General features: G+C 47.1%; 1 protein-coding gene and 1 long non-coding RNA gene across 3 annotated transcripts in view; one reads left to right on the top strand and one right to left on the bottom strand.

Moving 5' to 3' along the window:
• Positions 1 to 14,230, bottom strand: part of IL6ST (interleukin 6 cytokine family signal transducer) — a 91,412-nt gene extending 77,182 nt beyond the window's left edge. Inside the window, exon 1 of one of the 2 annotated variants that reach the window (XM_089688076.1) lies at positions 13,985 to 14,230. The gene's annotated coding sequence lies outside the window, so the exon portion shown is untranslated. The remainder of the gene's footprint in view (positions 1 to 13,984) is intronic. The other variant, XM_089688077.1, reaches the window with a different exon arrangement.
• A 302-nt stretch (positions 14,231 to 14,532) lies between these two features.
• Positions 14,533 to 22,459, top strand: part of LOC149453647 (uncharacterized) — a 90,138-nt gene continuing 82,211 nt past the window's right edge. The window contains exon 1 of the long non-coding RNA XR_016314423.1: positions 14,533 to 14,625. This is a non-coding gene — a long non-coding RNA (uncharacterized LOC149453647). The remainder of the gene's footprint in view (positions 14,626 to 22,459) is intronic.

Here is a 22,459-nt window from a genome sequence, read left to right as displayed (position 1 = left end):
ATAAGGTTGAGAAACACTGCTGTATACAATCTGACGGTTTAATCTCCTTTAGATCTACCAAGAACTCTGTAGAACAGCCGCCTGTCTGATTTGATACTAGCTGAATTGGCTGTTTATGTTTTTCCTTGTATTTTATGGTAACGTTATAGGAAACCTGACATAGATTGTACAATGAGATTGCATAGTGTATGGCCAGCTTTAACCACCTGCAGAATGCCCACAGTAAATATGCAGTGAGCGATCGGCAGGTGCAGGCACGATCACATACCAGTACGTTGGCCGATTGCTGGTCTGTGCTGCGATTGGACACAGCACAAGTTTGGCAGCTGATTTCAGCCAATGATTTTGGCTGAAGTCAGCTGATCGGCTGTGTCCAATCACACATGAAAACACAGAGCAATATGTACAGGGAACAGCAATCTGGTTGCTTCTTCTCTCTGCAAAACAGGGAGAAAAGACAGCCAGACAGTAAAAGCAGCACACACAGAAAAAGAGGTGCTGATAATGGCTGCCAAAATGCGTGATTTTACCATGTTTAGGGTGCGGTTTTCATAGGTCATGTGACTAAAAAAAATAAAAAAAAAAAACCCTGCAACATAACAAACACGTGTGGCTTTTATAATGAATTGCAGACATTGTATTTGCACGTTTTATGCATTTTTTTATACGTTTTGTGGGTTTTGTTTGCCAGCTTGTTGCTGGGCAGGTTAAATCGCATAAAAAAAGTAACGCATGCGTTTTGATGCGATTTTGCAGCATTTGCAATGCATTTCAGTCCTGTTTCACACCAATGCAGTTTGCGCTTTGTCTATTTTGCACGCATATTTGACACGTTTTATGCAATTTGAGTTTCTTTTTTTGGCCAACTTGTTGCTGGGCAGATTAAAAATGCAAAACGCATCAAAAATGCAACACATGTAATGCATTTTCAATGCACTTCAGGACTGGTTCACACAATGCAGTTAGAGACTTGTCTGCTTTGCTTTTTTTGCACACGTGTTATTTTTTTGGGACAATGTGTTGCCTGGCAGATTAAAAAACCACAAACGCGTGAAAACTACACGCACTGCACACATTTTCTGCAGGCTCTCCATTGACGTCTACTGAACCAAAAAGGCAACGTTTTACATTTAAAAAAAAAAAAAAGTCCCTGACCCTTTGCAAAAACGCAGCATCTCAAAAAGCATAGATATGAACATGTCCCATAGGAAACAATGTTAAATGGACTGTAGTGCCTTTCTGCAAAAAAAACCCTAAAAAAAGGCATTGACGTGAACCAGGCCTCAATGGGGAAATGCGTATTTTTTTAACCTGCCAAATATGCATAAAAAATGCAGCAAGAGGAATTTTTAACACCGCAAGGAAAGCACAACGGACCAGTGTGAAGACACACACTGAATTTAAAAGGGATACATTTTTCTCGACCATTTCTTTTGCCTTTTTTTTTTTAATTACACAAAAGTGCTCAGCGTGAAAACAGCCTATTAGCTGAAAAGGTGCTGAAAATAAATTCATATTAATTTAAATTCATGATATTAATTAAAAAATAAAATAGAATACAATTATATATACAGTGGACATAAAAAGTCTACACACCCCTGTTAAAATGTCAGGTGTCTGTGATGTAAAAAAATTAGACAAATAATTTCAGAACTTTTTTGTTACCTATAAACTGTACCCTTCAATTGAAAACCAAACTGAAATCTTTTTTTTTTGGGGGGGGGGGGGGTAGAGTAAACGTAGAAAAATTTAAATAATGTGGTTGCATAAGTGTGCACACCCTCTTATAACTGGGGATGAAGCTGTGTTCAGAATGAAGCAATCACATTCAAAATCATGTTAAATAGGAGACAGTACACACCTGCCATCATTTAAAGTGCCTCCGATTTATCCCAAATGACATTCGGCTGTTCTAGTAGGTCTTTCCTGACATTTTCTTAGTCGCATCCTACAGCAAAAGCCATGGTCCGCCGAAAGCCTCCAAAGCATCAGAGGGATCTCATTGTTAAAAGTTATCAGTCAGGAGAAGGGTACAAAAGAATTTCCAAGGCATTAGATATACCATGGAACACAGTGAAGACCGTCATCAAGTGGATAAAATATGGTGCAACAGTGACATTACCAAGAACTGGACGTCCCTCCAAAATTGATGAAAAGACGAGAAGAAAACTGGTGCTCAGGGTGAACCTGCTCTCATCTGTGAACAGCACAGGGTGCCAGTGGTGGACTTGCCAATTCTGGTGTTCAAAGACAAATGCCAATCGAGCTCTATGGTGCCAGGCAGAGAGCACAGAGACCACTAGAGGACGTCGGGCCCTCAGGCCACCCTCATGAAGTCGGTTTCTGATTGTTTGGTCAGAGACATTCACACCAGTGGCCTGCTGGGGGTAATTTTCTCGGGCTCTGGCAGTGCTCATCCAGTTCCTCCTTGCACAAAGGAGCAGATACCAGTCCTGCTGATGGGTTAAGGACCTTCTACAGCCCTGTCCAGCTCCCCTAGAGTAACTACCTGTCTCCTGGAATCTCCTCCATGCTCTTGAGACTGCTGGGAGACACAGCAAACCTTCTGGCAATGGAACGTATTGATATGTCATCCTGGAAGAGTTGGACTACCTGCGCAACCTCTGTAGGGTCCAGGTATCACCTCATGCTACCAGTAGTGACACTGACCCTAGCCAAATGCAAAACTAGTGAAAAACAGTCATAAAAGAGTAGGGAAAAAATGTCAGTGGCCTCCACCTGTAAAACCACTCCTGTTTTGGGGGTCATCTCATTGTTGCCCACCTAGTGCACCTGTTGTTAATTTCATTAACACCAAAGCAGCTGAAACTGATTAACAACCCCCTCTACTACTTAACTGACTGCTATACTCTGATTAAAAAGTTTTCCTTTTTTTTTTTTTTTTTTGACTCAAAAAAATTAAACTGTCCATTTTGGTTTCAGCTTTCAGCCAAATGCATTGTGAATTTTTGGTTTCGGTGAAAGAATTTTCATTTCGGTGCACCACTAGTTTTTCTTAAAAATTTCCATTCTTTTTATTTACATGATAAAAAAATAAAAACCCCAGTGGTGATCAAATACCACCAAAAGAAAGCTCTATTTGTGTGAAATTTTTTTTTTAATATTTCATTTGCGTACAGTGTTGCATGACTGCGCAACTGCCAGTTAAATTAGTGCAGTGCTGAATGGCAAAAAATAGTCTGGTCATGAAGGGGAGGTAAAGCGGTGAAGCTAGGGAAGGTGCTATTACCAATTTGAATGTATAAATATTTACACTACTCCAGGGTAACAACAATGGGGGAAGGAACATTCATATACATACCAGAGTTTATGCGCAGAAATAAGGATGGAAAGATGTGCGCCAGTTTCTAAAAGAGTTCTGCCTTCCACTCCAAATGAACAAATGTCATGAACGTGATTTGTATAGCAGCAAAGTACATCAGATGTGACTTATTCAGCACTTTTTGTTCCCTTTTCTTGGGTAAAACAAACAGAATGACATGTATCTTTTGTACCGAGCTAAGACCTCAAAGCAACCACACCACATACCACATATTATACAATGTCCACGAGGTAAGACGAGTCAGAGCAACAAACTGGCTGCACTTCTTCCGTAATAACCAATCGCCCCTCTCTCTCTGAACCCCTAACAAGGAGATGAGTGTAATGCACATGCAACAGTCATTCATTCTGGCATAGGAGGAACTCCGCATAAACAAGAATGTACCTATCATTTCTAATAGAAGAGCCATTTAAAAGCGATAAAAACCTTCCGAACTGCACTGTGTGTATTTTATTGAAGATTTCCACTTACAAAAGATTTATTAAAGGTTTTATATTTTAAAAGAAAAATACAGTACAACTACAAACAAAAAGGCAGTCATTTTAGGATTGATACAAGCAAAAGCATAGTGGAGCTCACATAAAAACGATAAATTGGGTACATAGAACAATTACAAACTATAAATAGACAACAAAATGGCAGATGCAAGGGATCCAAGGATCCAAAGTAGTACCCCGTGCATGCGGAGGTGTGCTCTTCGCTGGTAGCACTACGTTTTTAAAAAAAAAAAGAGACTGTAAAAAGGGAAAAGAAAATATAAAAAGATGGGGAGGGGAAGGTTGGGAATCAAAACACTTGCCTGGAGGAGACAGAAGGGGAGGAGGAGACAGAATGGGAGGAGCTCGAGTGGACCCACCATTAGGTTTCAGCAAATACTGAAGAGACAGGTTACACGGAGAGCAAAGCACGGTCGATTTTCTCCTGAGTGTTGTAATCTATCCAATGGACCAAAACCTTAAGGCCAGGTTCACATATGTGCAGCCGCGTGGGCTGCGCTTTGCTAGGGCACGAGAGCTCATTCATTTGAATGGACTCTTGTGCCCCTGGACACACAGAGAAGTCCCTGTGCTACATCGGAAATCGCAGCCTGCACGGGAAACGAGGTTCACAGTATGGTTGCAATTTCCAGTGTGGGCAGCGTGCTATTAGAATTAATGGCACCCACCCGCAGGTCCCGCATTCCTCTGTGTAGGTGGTGCAGCTGCAGGTATTTGTGTGGGTCCCGCAGCGGCACCACCCGCACAGATGTAAACCAAGCCGAAGTGTCACACATTTCACAGAGCCTGCCTTCTGAACTACAGAGGTGCCGAGAGGAGGAGTTTCAGGAAGCGGGGTCAGTACAGGAAACACTGGTTGAAGGCAGAAAGGTACCATGGGTAATGTAGTCCTTCGACATTGAAAATGAACAGCAGAGAAGCTGCAAAGCATGCAGGGAATCTAGGAAATTGTGAAAAGAGACGGCCAGCAGACAGGCAGAACTCACAACATGAAAGAAGTATGCTCATAACGGATTGACAAATATAACTGTTTGTATTGTTACCATGCTGATGTTATAAAATGGAAGTATATGCTGCGACCACAGAACTCTGATAGACTAGCTGTGAATGATACCCAGGACACTTCTCAATTCAGGAGTGTGTAGTGAGAAATCCAATACGCATGTATCAGAGAAGCCGATTTGTTTGCTGCCTATGGAAACTGGCACACTGTTACAACATACATGGATCCTTGCAAATACAAAGGCAGGCGAGATGCCAGCAGCATCACTTCAAGCTCAGAGACGCACATACGCGATACACTTTGATGCATAGTGACGTACACAGCAGGATTTACAGTTTACATAAAGCCAAAAGGGATTTTTCCCCATTTTGGACACAGACATGCTGGTAGGTTGACTGTCTGACTAAATTGACAGAGGCTGATGTGGACGAATAGTATGTAAAACCCTTCGAAACTTGTCAGCACTATAAAAATACCTGTAATAAACAATGAAACCCTCCAGGAGATACAATTACAAATATTTTCCCAATGGGGACTGTTGTTTTTATATATAGAATACAATTGGAATACATTCAAAAAGCCTAAGGCCCCTGTCACACGGGCGGTTACATTTCAGATTTTAGCTGTGGTTAGAGGAACTTATTTGCTGCAGCTAAACGCAGACAATGCCTCCCTATGGCTCCATTCACACACTGCGTTTAGCAACGTTTTCATAGCATACGGTTTTGTGAGTTTAGGAAAAATAAAGTTGACAGCGTCCAGGAGCGATGTACCGCAGCTATCCGTACATAAAAGCAGTTAATCGCAGTACAAAGAAAAAACAAGTAAACAGTTGCTACAGAAAAGGTAAGAATTTACTACCACAGCTAAACGCAGCCACATGTAAACGCAGATAAACGCAATGTCCAAAGCGCAAGTGATCTCTGTGCCAGGAGTGTTGGAGTTTCAAAATAAAAAAACATGAATTTGTGTGAAAGAGGCCTTACAGAGTCATATCACACCAAGATATACAAATTATACCCTTTGTTGATACAGTTAAAGCGGAGCTCCACCCAAAAGGATAAGTCCCGCGTTAAGGACTACTCCCCCGCCTCCCCATTAAGGACTGGCACCTTTGGGGAGCATGGGGGGGGAAAAAAAAAAAAAATCGGAAAGTGTCCTTCCTCCCTGTAGTCTTTTGGGACACGTGACAGGTCCCAGAAGACTACAGGACCATTCAGGAAGCGCATTGCTACTCGCGCATGCGCAGTGGGTGCCCACACTGAAGATGCTGGCCTCCTGGAATACAGGACGGCTGGTGAAACGAGCTGCAGGGGACACACCACGGGACCGAAGGACACTGCTCCTCCCACTGACGCCAACGACGGGACACTGCTCCTCCCACTGACGCCAACGACGGGACACTGCTCCTCCCACTGACGCCAACGACGGGACACTGCTCCTCCCACTGACGCCAACGACGGGACACTGCTCCTCCCACTGACGCCAACGACGGGACACTGCTCCTCCCACTGACGCCAACGACGGGACACTGCTCCTCCCACTGACGCCAACGACGGGACACTGCTCCTCCCACTGACGCCAACGACGGGACACTGCTCCTCCCACTGACGCCAACGACGGGACACTGCTCCTCCCACTGACGCCAACGACGGGACACTGCTCCTCCCACTGACGCCAACGATGGGACACTGCTCCTCCCACTGACGCCAACGATGGGACACTACTCCTCCCACTGACGGCAACGATGGGACACTACTCCTCCCACCGACGGCAACGATGGGACACTACTCCTCCCACCGACGGCAACGATGGGACACTACTCCTCCCACCGACGGCAACGATGGGACACTACTCCTCCCACCGACGGCAACGATGGGACACTACTCCTCCCACCGACGGCAACGATGGGACACTACTCCTCCCACCGACGGCAACGATGGGACACTACTCCTCCCACCGACGGCAACGATGGGACACTACTCCTCCCACCGACGGCAACGATGGGACACTACTCCACCCACTGACGGCAACGATGGGACACTACTCCTCCCACTGACGCCAACGATGGGACACTACTCCTCCCACTGACGGCAACGATGGGACACTGCTCCTCCCACTGCCACATTGTTAAAAGACAAAATAAATAGTGGGATGCGTTGAAGTGAGCGCCACACCACTCCCCTCACTGCACCCAAAAACAGAAAGTTGCAAGAATGCTAAAATAAACCATTTGGCATGCAGGCAGTGTGAATGAGCCCTAACTGATTGCAGATGATAGAAGTATGCCTGCATGATAGCGAGGTCCTTCCAAAGAACAAGAATGTTTGCCTGCTTGAAACTTGTGACAGTTTGTCCGTAGTTGGGCTGTAATACTTTCAGATGTCCAACCAAGTATATATTGCTCTGAATAGAGGCCAGTATGGCCAATAAGAATTCTCCAACGTGCGTGGATGTAATGTCCACAGACAACTGGGAGATGATTCACAGCTATTCCTGGATAGGTCTTGATTCACACCTCAGTGAGGTGAGTCAATGTGCAATACTACAGTTTACATCACAGATTCCCTGATATTATTAAAGTGGTAATAAACTCTAGAGCAAACATGCTTAGTTGCAATGGCTGCATTAGTTTTGTTTTTTTAAGGCTTTCTTTCTATTTTCATCTAGTAAAGCAGCCAATAAATCTGTATTTACAAAGAACAAACTGACCTGCAGATGAACAGGGATGAGACAGACCACTTAACACTGGCATGGGTGAATAAAGCGATTGTAAAGGAACATTATTTTTAATTAAAAAACAAACAAGCCTATACTTTCCTGCTCTGTGCAAAAGAATTGCAGAGTGGCCCCGATCCTCTTCTTCTTGGGTCCCCCACCGTCCTGTCTCTTCTCTTGCTGGTACCCCCAATAGGAAGCTGACTCCAATGGGGCACTCGTGCAGACTCGCTCCCGAGTCCCACTACTGTGTCCATTGACACAGATAACGGGACTCAGCTCCGCCTCCCACATCACTGGAGTTGATTGACAGGAGCGGGAGCCAAAGGCTCCTGCCGCTATTGTTCTGCCCAGTTTAGAGGAACAAAGCCAGGGGAGCCACAGCTCTCATACAAAGTGCTGGATCGCGAAGGGAGATTATTTTACACAGAAGGTTTTTTACTTTAATGCATAGAATGCATTGAGGTTAAAAGAAAAAAAAAAACCGTGAAGCTTTAGAAACACATTAAAATAATCTGCTTTCATTTATTTATGTAAAACCTTTAAAAACCGTTTGATGTAATTGCTTATAAAGTATGAGCTGGAGTTTGGCTTTAATTTATTAGTGTTTTTAAATCTACTAGTATATCTAACGCTCTGCTTCCCCCAAAATAACAATGCTGCTGTCCAAATGTGCCCCCTATGCTTATTCATCCAGAGTGGGGGCGCTCTAATACAGGAGGTGCGTTACTAACCAGATAACCAGGAGACAACAGAGGGGAAAAAAAGTCTAAAAAAAGAAAACTAATGCAGCCATCACATCTAAGGATTGGTAAGCTGCAGTATATTACATTTTGGGTTTAAAACCATTTGTTTGACTAGGATTTACTCTGACTTTCTATCAGAAACAGGATGTGATGGAAAATCCTGTATAATAATAATAATCCCTCCCAACAGAAACAAATTCACTGTATTAGGCCCCTTTCACATGGGTGGACATGGTGCAGCTCAGATGAGTACACAGTGCTGTGGCCACAATGCTTTGCATCAACGGTGTGGTAATTTTAACAACACATGGCAAGTCTGACAGATGACACTGCTTGCCAAACTCTCCCATGAAAGTGAAGCCAAACACCGGACTTGCAGTTGCAGATCAACACTGCAAAATTGCCATTCGCCAATAAAAAAACAAAAAGAAAAAAACAAACAAACAGGCATCAGGGGGTGGCAATACCACCTCCTGAATGTCTGCAAACCTCCTTTCCCTGTCATCTGAAAAGCAATTCACCATGGATCACTTTTCAGGTGGGCGATAAACACAACCGCTAGTGTGAAAGGAGCTTTAGACTAATACTGTTCTGTGTACACAGAACTACCAGCTCCTTGTAAGATAATCATGAACATGATTGCTCTGGAAAGTGAGTTTTAATAACGTTTATGTACTGCCAAACCTTTTATACAATAAGTAGGGAAGGGTTAAAACTGGTCAGGTTACTTTTCTGTGGCTTTCCTCCCACTGAAAAGATTTCCTGTAGTGTCCTCAAGACAGGCGATATCTCCAAAGTGAAGGGAATTTCCATCCTAAAAAGATTTTACTGGAACAGTCATATCCATTTGAGGATTTCCCTCACCTCTTGTTCTGGTGACAAGTCACAAAAATGGATTTACACTTCACTACCGCTGTACGTCTTTACATAGTGAAATGATAAACACTAACGCCAGCCATACGTGGATTGAAATTTGGCTGCTTCAGCAGGGACTGGATGAATTTTAATCCATGTACAGACAGGATGGTTGGACCGATCTGTACAACCGGCCTGTCAAAGTATTTTCCCAATGTAACAGTGCAGCCAGTAGCACTGATCAGCGCATTCTGAAGGTGGGGGGGAAGTCTCCCTGAAAAGGCACAAAGGGGAGGACTCCCCCCATCCAACTTGAACGTGGATGGGCAAAAGCCGGTCTTTTTTGTTTTGTTCACACAGTGGTTCAAAAAAAAAAAAAAAAAAAAAAAATGGACTACCTCATTTATGCAGTACTGTTTAAAACTCTGGTACAGAGAAAACCTTTAGGCAGTCATTGCGCACATAAATGGCCATCTTTGCACTTACACCACAGACACAGTGTACAACACTAATCTGAGGGGCTCTGTACCATGCGATTGCTGTGATAACCAATCACAAATGTAAACAGTTCCAAAAAGACTACCTTGGGATGTCTACTTTTTAGAATGAGGTAATTCTGTGGGGGGGAGCATACTGTCCTGACATTTTTATTTGTATAGTAAAATAATTAAAAACCCAGTGGTATTCCAACATAATGACCCCAAACACACCTCCAAGACCACCACTGCCTTGCTAAAGACGCTGAGGGTAAAGATGATGGACTGGCCAAGCATGTCTCCAGACCTAAACCCTATTGAGCATCTGTGGGGCATCCTCAAATGGAAGGTGGAAGAGCGCAAGGTCTCAAACATCCACCAGCTCTGTGATGTCGTCATGGAGGAGTGGAAGAGGACTCCAGTGACAACCTGTGAAGCTCTGGTGAACTCCATGCCCAAGAGGGTTAAGGCAGTGCTGGAAAATAATGGTGGCCACATAAAATATTGACACTTTGGGCTCAATTTGGACCTTGTCACTTAGGGGTGGACTCACTTTTGTTGCCAGCAGTTTAGACATTAATGGCTGTGTGTTGAGTTATTTTGAGGGGACAGCAAATTTACACTGTTATAGAAGCTGTACACTCACTACTTTACATTGTAGCAAAGTGTCATTTCTTCAGTGTTGTCACATGAAAATATGGAATAAAATATTTACAAAAATGTGAGGGGTGTACTCACTTCTGTGAGATAGTGTGTGTGTGTGTATGTATATATATACAGTATATATATATATATACACACACACACACACACACACATTGTATTATATTCGACTTTTTAATTAATATCATGAATCTAAATGATTGTATGAATTTGTTTTCAGCTAGTTTTGGCCAATAGGCTGCTTTAACACTGAGCAGTTTTTGCAGCACTTTTGTGTTACAAAAAAAAAAAAGCACAAGAAAAGCTCAAGAAAAACATCCTTTTAAATTCAATATATGTTTTCACACTGTCCATTGCACTTCCCTTGCAGTGTTAGAGGATAAGTTCACCTTTGGAACAGGTTACACTTGTTGTTCCCATGACCGCAGCCGCCCCCCCTCTCCCTCTAACAGATAGTACAAGGAGAAGTTTCCCCGTATTGTCTGTCAGATGTGAAAACAGCGCAGAGTGCGGGGCTCCATCCACACGGCCGCATCACTCATTCACCGAGTTCTGTGACTGAGTGCCTACAAGTCCTGGCAGCCTTAGCGGCATTATTGGTGCATATTTGGAGAGTAAAAGAACAAAAAAAAAAAAAAAAAGAAGAACCACACCAAAAACGCATCTCCCCATTGAGGCCTGGTACACACTAATGCATTTTTTAGGGCTTTTTGCAGAAACGCACTACAGTCCATTTAGCATAGTTTCCTATGGGACACATTCACATCTATGACCTTTCGAAGCTGCTTTGTTTTTGGAAAGGGTCAGGGACTTTTTTAAAAAGCAAAACATTGCATTTTTGGTTCAATAGAGACAATGCAGAAACCGTATGTAGTGCGTTTATGGCGCATTTTCACACATATTTGATATGTTCTGCGTTTTTAATCTGTCCAGCAACAAGCTAGCCAAAACAAAATTTTAAAAAATGCAAAAACACATTACAAAAGTCAAAAACACACATACAAATACACAAAATGCACTGCAAAGAGGACAAACCACAAACTGCATTGGTGTGAACCAGACCTGAAATGCATTGAAAACTTATCAAAAATGCACATGTTGCTTTTTGAATCTGCCCAGCAACAAGTTGGCCAAAAAAAATTAAAATCAAACACAAAACGCATCAAAAAATGAATCTAAAACGCACTGCAAAATGGACAAAACGCAAACTGCATTGGTGCGTCTGAAATGCATTCAAAACCCGTCAAAAAACGCATACCTGTTGTGTTATGATGCATTTTGAGTCACATGACCTAAGAAAGACGCACCCTAATCGTGGTAAAAATCATAGGCAAAAATCACCCGCTTTTCCGGAGGCCATTATCGCACCTTCGGAAAAATGCTGATATTTCTACGTATCCCTAAGGCTTCATGTACACGAGCAGCTTCTAAACTCAACTCCATAAGGGCCTGTGTGTCCATGTATACATAGGCTTTTGGCAGAGATAAGGAGCTGCTGAGGTTAGGTGAGGGTAAACCTCCCTCTCCTGAACACAGAAGAATCATGCTCAGGATAGGAACGTTTTGACCGCCGACCGAGGGAAAACGCAAATCGTGGCAACCGCGGTACTGTGAGTTTGCGTTTTCCCGCGGTCAGGGTAGGCTTGTGTACATGGAGCCTAATAGTACTGCATCCTAGCATCCCACGTCTTTAAGCTGGCCATACATTATACAATTTTCTTACTCAATTTCCTTTAGATTTACCTTCAACTATGTAGTACAAGGGCCTGCCTGACTTCATACAAATTGAAAGTGTTTCGTTTTGACCTTATATTATATGGTTTTTGGTAAATATAAAGGAAAACTGTAACATTTATGGTCAGCCTTCGAGATGGTGGCTGCACTAGAATTTTTTTTCTTCTTTCTTTGAATTCCCTTCCTGCCATGTGTATGCATATATGCAGCTTCATGAAAGTGGGTCTTTATCCATTGGGCCGCATACATGCGCTGCCGTTTGTGCTCAGAGCATGCCGCACAGCACATTTCCAGCATAGAGACCAAGCTGTCAGTGACAACTGCAGGTCTTGTACTTACAGAGCTGTCACTGCGTTCCCAATCACCCGATTCCTGTGATAGTTCGCCTCTAATTGGTTTCACAGTGATCAGTCAATATACAGCCAGCCACTATGTTGTTGTCTCCTCTTGAATGGAGAAAAGGATACATTGTATGTTGTTTTCTCCTTGCTACAGGAGAGATTTGTAAACAAAAAAAGTGTGTGAAAAAATATATTAATCACATCCCCGCCGCCCTATAGCAGATATACTGCTACAGGGCAGCAGGGTGCGCAAAATCACACACACACACATATATATATATATATATATATATATACACACACATACATACACACACAGTACATGATTTTGCATTTCTGGGTAGGGGGCATACGTGAGCCATCCGCGTGCCCTACCCGCGCCGCCATTCACAGCAGTCAATCACCGGGTCCCGACCAGTGATTACCCAGGATTGGGAGGAGGGCTGCTTTGTTTACTAACAGCTTGGACACACTGCTGCCATCCAGAGCAGTGTGCTTACAGTGAAGCACCAACACACCGCCCCCAGTAAAACACTGCCTGCACACAGTTAACCATTTGATTGCCCCTCATGTTAACCCCTTCCTGCCCAGTGCCATTAGTATGGTGTCAGTGCTTTTTTTTAGCACTGATCACTGTATTGGTGTCACTGGGCATGTCATTGACACCAAGTCACTGCCCCCCTCCCCCCATAGCAAAAAGTCAGAGATATTGTTTTTTTTCTCACAATTGTCGGTCTTTTTTTTTTCATAGCGCAAAAAAATAAAAACCGCACAGGCAATCAAATACCACCGAACAAAAACTTAATTTGTGGGAGGGGGGGGGGGGGAACGGGACGACAAATTTCATTTGGGTGCAGCATTGCATGACCGCGCAATTGTCAGTTAAAGAAAACAAATCAGGAGATATCCTTCCAAAAGAAAGCCCAATTTGCACTGAAAAAACAAAGTATATTCCACCTGGATAGACTAAGCAGTTGTAATGATAAGTACAGTTTCAATAACAGATGCCAATCATCAGGACAGTTAGAGCAGAGCGGAGACGAGCAGACTGAATAGAGGAGATGCGAAAAGCAGAGGAGCGAAAAGTGGAGGAGCGAAAAGTGGAGAAGCGCAGAGCAGAACAGGAGAGCGGGAGAGGAAAAGAGAAGACAAGAGAGGAGAGGAGAGGAGCGGACAAGAGAAAAGAAGAGCGGACAAGAGAAAGGAAGAGCGGACAAGAGAAAAGGAAGAGCGGACAAGAGAAAAGGAAGAGCGGACAAGAGAAAAGGAAGAGCGGACAAGAGAAAAGGAAGAGCGGACAAGAGAAAAGGAAGAGCGGACAAGAGAAAAGGAAGAGCGGACAAGAGAAAAGGAAGAGCGGACAAGAGAAAAGGAAGAGCGGACAAGAGAAAAGGAAGAGCGGACAAGAGAACAGGAGAGCGGACAAGAGAACAGGAGAGCGGACAAGAGAACAGGAGAGCGGACAAGGGAAGAAGAGCAGAGAAGAGGATGTCATCCAGGTCACACCATAGAGAAGTCCTCTCTCCCCCTGACCGTGCTATAGACAGAAGGGTGTGACCGGACTCCACATGCTCGGACACTGAACACCGACACATCCGCCCCACTTACCAGCACAGCGAGGAGCCCTCAGCTCACACGGTGTAAGTCCTCCTGAGGAAGGCCGTATCCGGCTCACTCTCCACACCCGGGACTCTGCCTCCTCCCCGTCACACACATCCCGTGGCCTCCCGCTACAGGCTGAGCCCTCAGACGGACATCCCAGTCACTGCTGGGAAAGCGGAGCGACAGACTCCACTACACGTAATTGGAGGATAGCACCACGTGACTTCCTCACAGAATTAACAAAATAAAAAAAATAAAACCGTTCTTCACCTTCTCCCCGCCTACTCGCTGTATCCACGTTCTGATTTGCCTCTCGTCACTCCTCTCCCCGCCTGCTCGTTGTGTTCACACTCTGATTCTCCGCTCGTCACTCCCCTCTCCTCCTGTCTGCTCGTAGTATGGTTACCCTGATTGGCTGCTTTCTTACTCTCCCCGCCTACTCTCTGTGTGCCTGCCACGATTGGCTCCCCATCGTTCCCCTCTATCAGCTTTGTGCCCGCCCTGATTGGCCGCACGTCACTCACACACTTCCAGTAAAGCCCGCCTCCTATCGCTGGCAGTGTGTGGAGGATGTCCTGTGCTGGTCCTGGTCACATACAGCGCTCTGCCCGGCGGGACGTTGCTGGGACACATTGTCATTGCCTGAGGTAGTTATGGATAAAGTAGATACAGTGTAACTAGAGGAGAACATTTTTTTTCTTTTTTAGTTTTGGATAGAGTGGAGAAGGACTAGAACAGCTTTCAGGTGTAGCTACCCTCTGAGGGGAGATTCACCTTCTGTGGGGAGATTCACCTTCTGTGGGGAGATTCACCCTCTGTGAGAAGATTCACCCTCTGGGGATTTTCATCTGTGGGGAGATTCACCCTCTGTGAGGAGATTCACCTTCTGTGGGGAGATTCACCCTCTGGGGATTTTCATCTGTGGGGAGATTCATCCTCTGTGGGGAGATTCATCCTCTGTGGGGAGATTCATCCTCTGTGGGGAGATTCACTCTCTGTAGGGAGATTCAACTGTGGGGAGATTCACCCTCTCTGGGGAGATTCACCCTCTGTGAGGAGATTCACCCTCTGTGAGGAGATTCACCTTCTGTGGGGAGATTCACCATCTGGGGATTTTCATCTGTGGGGAGATTCACTTTCTCTGGGGAGATTCATCCTCTGGGGAGATTCATCCTCTCTGGGGAGATTCTCTCTCTGGGGAGATTCATCCTCTGTGGGGAGATTCACCCTCTGTGGGGAGATTCACCCTATGTGGAGATTTACCCTCTGTGGGGAGATTCGTCCTATGTGGAGATTTACCCTCTGTGGGGAGATTCGTCCTATGTGGAGATTTACCCTCTGTGGGGAGATTCACCCTATGTGGAGATTTACCCTCTGTGGGGAGATTCACCCTATGTGGAGATTTACCCTCTGTGGGGAGATTCACCCTATGTGGAGATTTACCCTCTGTGGGGAGATTCACCCTCTCGTTCTTTCCTGTTTACCATATCCACCAAGAATGAATATGACAGAAGACCCCAAATGTTGGGTTGTCACCAGAACAGAGAGAAAATGTTCCAATGGGGCCGCTAGTTCTGGTGACAACCAGGGATTCCCTCCCTATTGGTTAGATTTTTGTTATCACTTCCTGTCTTGGCTATGGAACAGAAAGTGAAGGGAAATCCCCACAAGCGGGACACAGCCAACAGAACAGGGGTTACATCCCTCCTTTATTCTATCTAATATGAAAAGAAAACGTTTTTCCTTCTGTGCTACAATGACCACTTTACTCCCACTCACTCGCAGATGGGCGGCCGCTGTAAGCAAGGAGACGGAGAGGTACGTTGCTGCCTACTTCCAGATTTCATGCATGCGCTCCCCCCTCCTGCACCCGTTGTGATTGTACATGGAGCCTGTCAGCAAGTCCCAGCCAATGATTCACGCCCGGGACCTGCTGATCGGCTGTGTACAATCACAGCCCAGAGCTCTGTGCTGGTAAACAACACACAGCTCTGTACAGAGGCAGCAATCTGTATGTTTCTCATCCCTACTTTGCATGGATGGGAAACATAGAGATTGTTTAGTAAAAGCAGCACACTTTACACCAGGGGCGGACTGACCATTTGGAAACTCAGGCACTGCCCGAGGGCCCGGGGTCAGTAGGGGGCCCCATGAGATGCCCCTGGTACCTTTTTCATTGGCTTTTTTGAGTTTGGGCAAGGACACAGGGTCCCCATGATCTATTGCCCGGGGGCCCCATGAGTTGTCAGTCCGCCCCTGCTTTACACACATTACACATAGTTAGGCACACATTTAACCCCTTGATCGCCTTAGATGATAACCCCTTACCAGCCAGTGTCATTAGTACAGTGACAGTGCATAGCATTATCACTGTAATAATATCGCTGGTGATGTCTGTGGCAGTTAGTGTCAGAGTGCCCACCGCACTACCGCAGTCCCATTATAAATTGCTGATCACTGCCATTAGTTAAAAAAAAAAATCCAGTATATACAGTCAGGTCCATAAATATTGGGACAGCGACACAATTCTAACATTTTTGGCTCTATACACCACCACAATGGATTTGAAATGAAACAAACAAGATGTGCTTTAACTGCAGACTGTCAGCTTTAATTTGAGGGTATTTACATCCAAATCAGGTGAACGGTGTAGCAATTACAACAGTTTGTATATGTGCCTCCCACTTGTTAAGGGACCAAAAGTAATGGGACAATTGGCTTCTCGGCTGTTCCATGGCCAGGTGTGTGTTATTCCCTCATTATCCCAATTACAATGAGCAGATTAAAGGTCCAGAGTTCATTTCAAGTGTGCTATTTGCATTTGGAATCTGTTGTTGTCAACTCTCAAGATGAGATCCAAAGAGCTGTCACTATCAGTGAAGCAAGCCATCATTAGGCTGAAAAAACAAAACAAACCCATCAGAGAGATAGTAAGAACATTAGGCGTGGCCAAAACAACTGTTTGGAACATTCTTAAAAAGAAGGAACGCACCGGTGAGCTCAGCAACACCAAAAGACCCGGAAGACCACGGAAAACAACTGTGGTGGATGACCGAAGAATTCTTTCCCTGGTGAAGAAAACACCCTTCACAACAGTTGGCCAGATCAGTTGGTGTCAGGGATCCCCTCGATCCCCGCCGCGTTGGTCCCGGCGCAGGCGCAGTATGCCGCCCGGCGCAGGGACTCGAGCACTGGTTCCGGGCCGGCCGCGGCGTTCGAGTTCGCGCATGCGCAGTAGAAGCCGCGGCCGCCCGCTGGGCACCAATGGCAGCGCAGGGCGGGATATTTAAACGACCCTGAGCTGTCATTCAGTGCCTTCTGGCCTTTCCTGCATTCTGAATCCTGTGAACCTGTACCCTGTAAGTTATTGACCCGGATTGTACCTGACCTTGCTGTTTTCGCCTGTTCTGACCCTTGCTTTGCCTGACCTCTCTCCTGAATGCCCCCTATTGGATTTGACCTGCTGTTGCTGACCTGGCGTGTGACCCGACCATTCTATGCCCGCTGCCTTGTACCTTGCCGCCCTCTCTGTTACCGACCCGGCCCGTCTGACCCTGCTCATCCATCCATCCATCCCGTGCAGTGGGGTCTTCTGACCTCCTCACATCAGACTCTTCCCCGTGGGAGCCCCTTGCGCATACTACTACCACTGACGGACGCACCCGGTAGTCACGACCTGGTCTCAGGGAGCTCCAAGTCCATCCCCACCATCAGGGGCCCTGGTGAACAAGCACCCTGGGACTTAGACTCCGTGCGCTGGGGACGCCTATTCAGTGGAGTGCTAGTAGTACCGCCGGGCGGTCCCTTACAGTACCAGAAGGCCATGACTGAGTCTAGAGGAGGTCCCTCGCCGCTGGAGGAGATCTGCAGGCACCTATCCAATTTGACACAGGCCGTATCGGCCCTGCAGGATAGATGTCAGCAGATTGAAACTCAATTCCAGGCCTGCACTATATCCGTTCCTGCCCCACAGGCCGCGGTCCCCACACCTCCAGCTGTAGCAGCCCCTGTGCTGGTGTCTGGGGCATTCGCACCACTCCCGGCGGCCGACCCCCGAGTACCCTTACCAGAACGTTTCCACGGGGACCGCACACGGTTCAGATCATTCCGCGAGTCCTGCCTCCTCTATTTTGAGCTACAACCCCGAACCTTCGTGACTGAATCCGTGAAGGTGGGGTTCGTCATATCCCTCCTGCAGGGTGAACCCCAAGACTGGGCCCATCGATTACGGGGAAAAAATGACCCTCACCTTGGTTCGGTTGACAGTTTTTTTGATGCTATGGCCATCCTTTATGATGACCCGCAGCGGGCAGCTTCTGCTGAAGCTACTCTGTACACACTCCGGCAAGGCCGCCGAGCGGCGGAGGAGTACGCATCTGAATTTAGGCGGTGGATGGGGGATACTCGCTGGAACGAGTTCGCACTCCTGCATCAGTTCCGTGTTGGCCTATCAGACGGCCTGAAAGACGAGCTCGCCCGGGTGGAGGTACCTGAGACTTTAGAGGACCTAATAGCACTGACCATTAAAATTGACCGTAGACTGCGGGAACGCAGGTTTGAGAGGTCCGGCCAGGGTCATGGAAATCCCTGGGGATCATTTCAGGGTCCCAGTCAAACACCTAGGCCAGTCATCCAAAACCGGCCACCTGGAGACAACCCCGAACCCATGCAGCTCGGCCTGGCACGGCCTAAACTATCCCCAGAGGAACATCTGCGCAGACGATCCCAGAACCTGTGCCTCTATTGTGGAGAAGCTGGTCATATGGCGCGTTCCTGCCCGCAGAAACTGAGTAAGTGCACCTCTTCTTCCTTATCCCTTGGCAATGTTGGTCCATCCCAATACTTAGTGGTGCCCCTTTCCTTTCAGCTTCCAGAAAGGACCGTGGAAGTATCGGCCATAATTGACTCTGGGGCATGCAGCTGCTTCGTGGATATTAATTTTGCTCACCAGCAGGGTATTCCCCTTCAATTGAAACAAAAGGGGTTCAATATTTATTTGGCCGACGGTTCCCGAATAAAATCGGGGGTAGTGAACCAGGAAACCCCCTCCATCACCACTGTCATTGCCGGCCAGCACCAGGAACTCCTCCGCCTGGATGCTATAGCTTCACCCCTCTTCCCAGTCATTCTGGGGCTCCCATGGTTACGGGCCCATAACCCCCAGATTGACTGGGAGACCGGAGTAATCACGTTCCCTTCCCCATACTGTCGGATATACTGCCGCACTTCGGGCCCGGGGACCCCCCAAATCCTGTGCTCTGAGGGGGAAGCTGAATTAAAACAAGTAATCCCTGCGGCCTACCATGGGTTTCTAGATGTGTTCAGCAAACGGGGAGCTGATACTCTACCCCCCCACCGCCCTTATGACTGCCCCATTGACCTGTTACCCGGCTCAGAAATTCCTTTTGGGCGAATCTTCCCCCTTTCAGAGCCCGAATTGGGGGCCCTAAAGGAATATATCGAGGACAGCCTCCAGAAGGGGTTCATCCGCCACTCCACTTCACCGGCGGGGGCGGGAATCTTCTTTGTTGAAAAGAAGGACAAAACCTTAAGGCCATGTATCGATTACAGGGAATTGAACAGGGTCACGATAAAAAACCGTTACCCACTACCGTTAGTACCTGAGCTGTTCCAAAGTTTAAAGTCAGCAGTAGTTTTTACCAAGCTGGATCTGAGGGGGGCGTACAACTTGATTCGCATAAGGGAGGGGGACGAGTGGAAGACGGCCTTCCGCACCCGCTTCGGTCATTTTGAATATCTGGTCATGCCGTTCGGGTTGTGTAATGCTCCGGCCACGTTTCAACATTTTGTAAATGATATTTTTAGGGACTTTCTGGATGTCTTTGTGATCGTTTATTTAGACGACATTCTGATTTTTTCCCCGTCTCTGGGGGAACACAGAATACATGTAGCAAAAGTATTGGGGCGGTTGCGGCAGCATGGGTTGTACGCCAAGGCAGAAAAATGTTGTTTTGAACAATCCAGCATTGCCTTCTTGGGCCTGATTATCTCCACCGCGGGGGTCGCGATGGATCCCCAGAAGGTCGCTGCAATACTGGATTGGCCTGAACCCACAGACAGGAAAGGCGTCCAGCGATTCATCGGCTTTGCAAATTTTTACCGGAAGTTCATCAAGAACTTCTCGGGTCTGGTCTCCCCCATTACTCAGCTAACCAAGCTGGGAACCCGATTCAGATGGACACCAGAAGCGCAGGGAGCTTTCGAAGCCTTAAAGAAGCTGTTCACTTCGGCACCCATTTTGGGTCACCCAGACGCTGCTCTGCCCTACATCTTGGAGGTAGATGCATCGGAGAATGCGGTAGGCTCCATCCTCTCCCAACGAAAAGGCACCAAGGAACTGCTCCACCCGGTAGCGTTCTTCTCACGGAAGCTGACCCCAGCGGAGAGGAACTATGATATCGGTGACCGTGAGCTACTAGCGATCAAAACGGCGTTAGAGGAATGGAGGTACCTGCTGGAAGGTGCGGTGCACCCCATCTTAATATTTACTGACCATAAGAACTTAGAGTATCTGAGAACTGCCAAGCGTCTACGCCCGCGACAGGCGAGATGGGCACTATTCTTTTCAAGATTCAACTTCCATATTACGTACCGGCCGGGATCAAAGAACACTAAGCCGGATGCGTTATCACGGATGTACGAAGACGCCAAGGAGACCCCAGTACCTGACACCATCCTGTCCTCGGGTAACTTCTTGGTCCTTCAGTCGGACCTTCGTTCCAGGCTAATGGAGGCATCCACAAACTTCTCTACCCCAGGCGGAGGGCCGCTCCAGAACAAGGGGGGACTCCTATGGAGGGAAGATCGAATTGTGGTGCCGGAAGAAGCTCGAACCCTGGTCTTGGGGCATTGCCACGACCACCCAATGGCGGGGCACTTTGGCCCAGAAAAGACCCTGGAACTTCTCCGACGCTCATTCTGGTGGCCAGACATGGCTAAAGATTGTAAGGGCTATGTCAGGTCCTGTGTCACCTGCCAGAAGAACAAGCCCTCAAGAAACAAGGTTTGGGGTCTGCTGCGACCCTTACCTATTCCTGAACGGCCTTGGCAAAAGATCTCACTGGACTTTATAGTCGAGCTTCCGCCATCCCGAGACCACACGGCAATCCTGGTAGTCGTGGACCGCTTGTCCAAGATGGCCCACTTCATCCCGTTGAAGAAGACCCCCTCGGCGGCCGAGACCGCGCGAGTCTTCATTCGTGAGGTAGTCAGGTTGCATGGGGTCCCCGAAGACATTGTCTCGGACCGAGGGGTCCAGTTCACGTCCAGATTCTGGAGAGCACTGTGCAAAGCCCTGGACATCAAATTATCTCTCTCTTCTGCGTTCCACCCTCAAACTAACGGTCAAACCGAAAGGACCAATCAGACCTTAGAGCAATATTTAAGATGCTATACCTCGTTTACTCAAGATGACTGGCTGCCACTTCTTCCTTTAGCGGAATTTGCGTATAACAACGCCCGCCACTCAGCAACAGGGCAGTCCCCGTTCTTCGCCAACTATGGCTTTCACCCAGTCTTCCTCCCGGATTTGGTGTCGGAATGCCCAGTACCAGCAACACAAGATGTGGTAACGTTCTTCGCTGCGAACAATAAGAAGCTTCAAGTGGCCATCAGTCGGGCCCAGGAAGACTACAGGAAAGCATTCAACAGGAAACGGAGAGGAGATCTGGTATTGCGGCCTGGGGAGAAGGTTTGGCTGGCGACGTCCAATCTAAAGATGCTTTGCCCGTCAAAGAAATTGGGACCCAAATTTATAGGCCCCTTCTGCATTAAACGGATGGTTAACGAAGTAGCCTATGAACTCGCCCTCCCTGACACGCTCAAGATCCACCCGGTCTTTCATGTGTCCCTTCTGAAGCCTGTGGTCCCAGGTGCCTTCCCTGACCGGGAATCTAGACCCCCGGAAGCGGTAACGGTCGAAGGAGAAGAAGAATTTGAGGTTGAAACAATCCTGAAGTGTCGAAGGAGGGGAGGCCAGACCCAATTCCTTATCAAATGGAAGGGCTATGGTCCTGAGGACAATTCTTGGGAACCAGCCCATAATGTCCATGCACCCAGACTTGTTCGGAGGTTCTTTCGCGATCACCCGTGGTGGAGAGATCGGGTGGGCATCCGGAGGTTGCCCGTAGGGGGGGGGCAATGTCAGGGATCCCCTCGATCCCCGCCGCATTGGTCCCGGCGTAGGCGCAGTATGCCGCCCGGCGCAGGGACTCAAGCACTGGTTCCGGGCCGGCCGCGGCGTTCGAGTTCGCGCATGCGCAGTAGAAGCCGCGGCCGCCCGCTGGGCACCAATGGCAGCGCAGGGCGGGATATTTAAACGACCCTGAGCTGTCATTCAGTGCCTTCTGGCCTTTCCTGCATTCTGAATCCTGTGAACCTGTACCCTGTAAGTTATTGACCCGGATTGTACCTGACCTTGCTGTTTTCGCCTGTTCTGACCCTTGCTTTGCCTGACCTCTC

The sequence above is a fragment of the Staurois parvus genome, unplaced genomic scaffold (assembly GCF_062004578.1).
Source record: "Staurois parvus isolate SC_StPar_1 unplaced genomic scaffold, SC_StPar_1.0 ptg000445l, whole genome shotgun sequence".
Classification (NCBI taxonomy): Eukaryota; Metazoa; Chordata; class Amphibia; order Anura; family Ranidae; genus Staurois; species Staurois parvus.
This window is presented reverse-complemented; position numbering and strand designations above follow the sequence as displayed.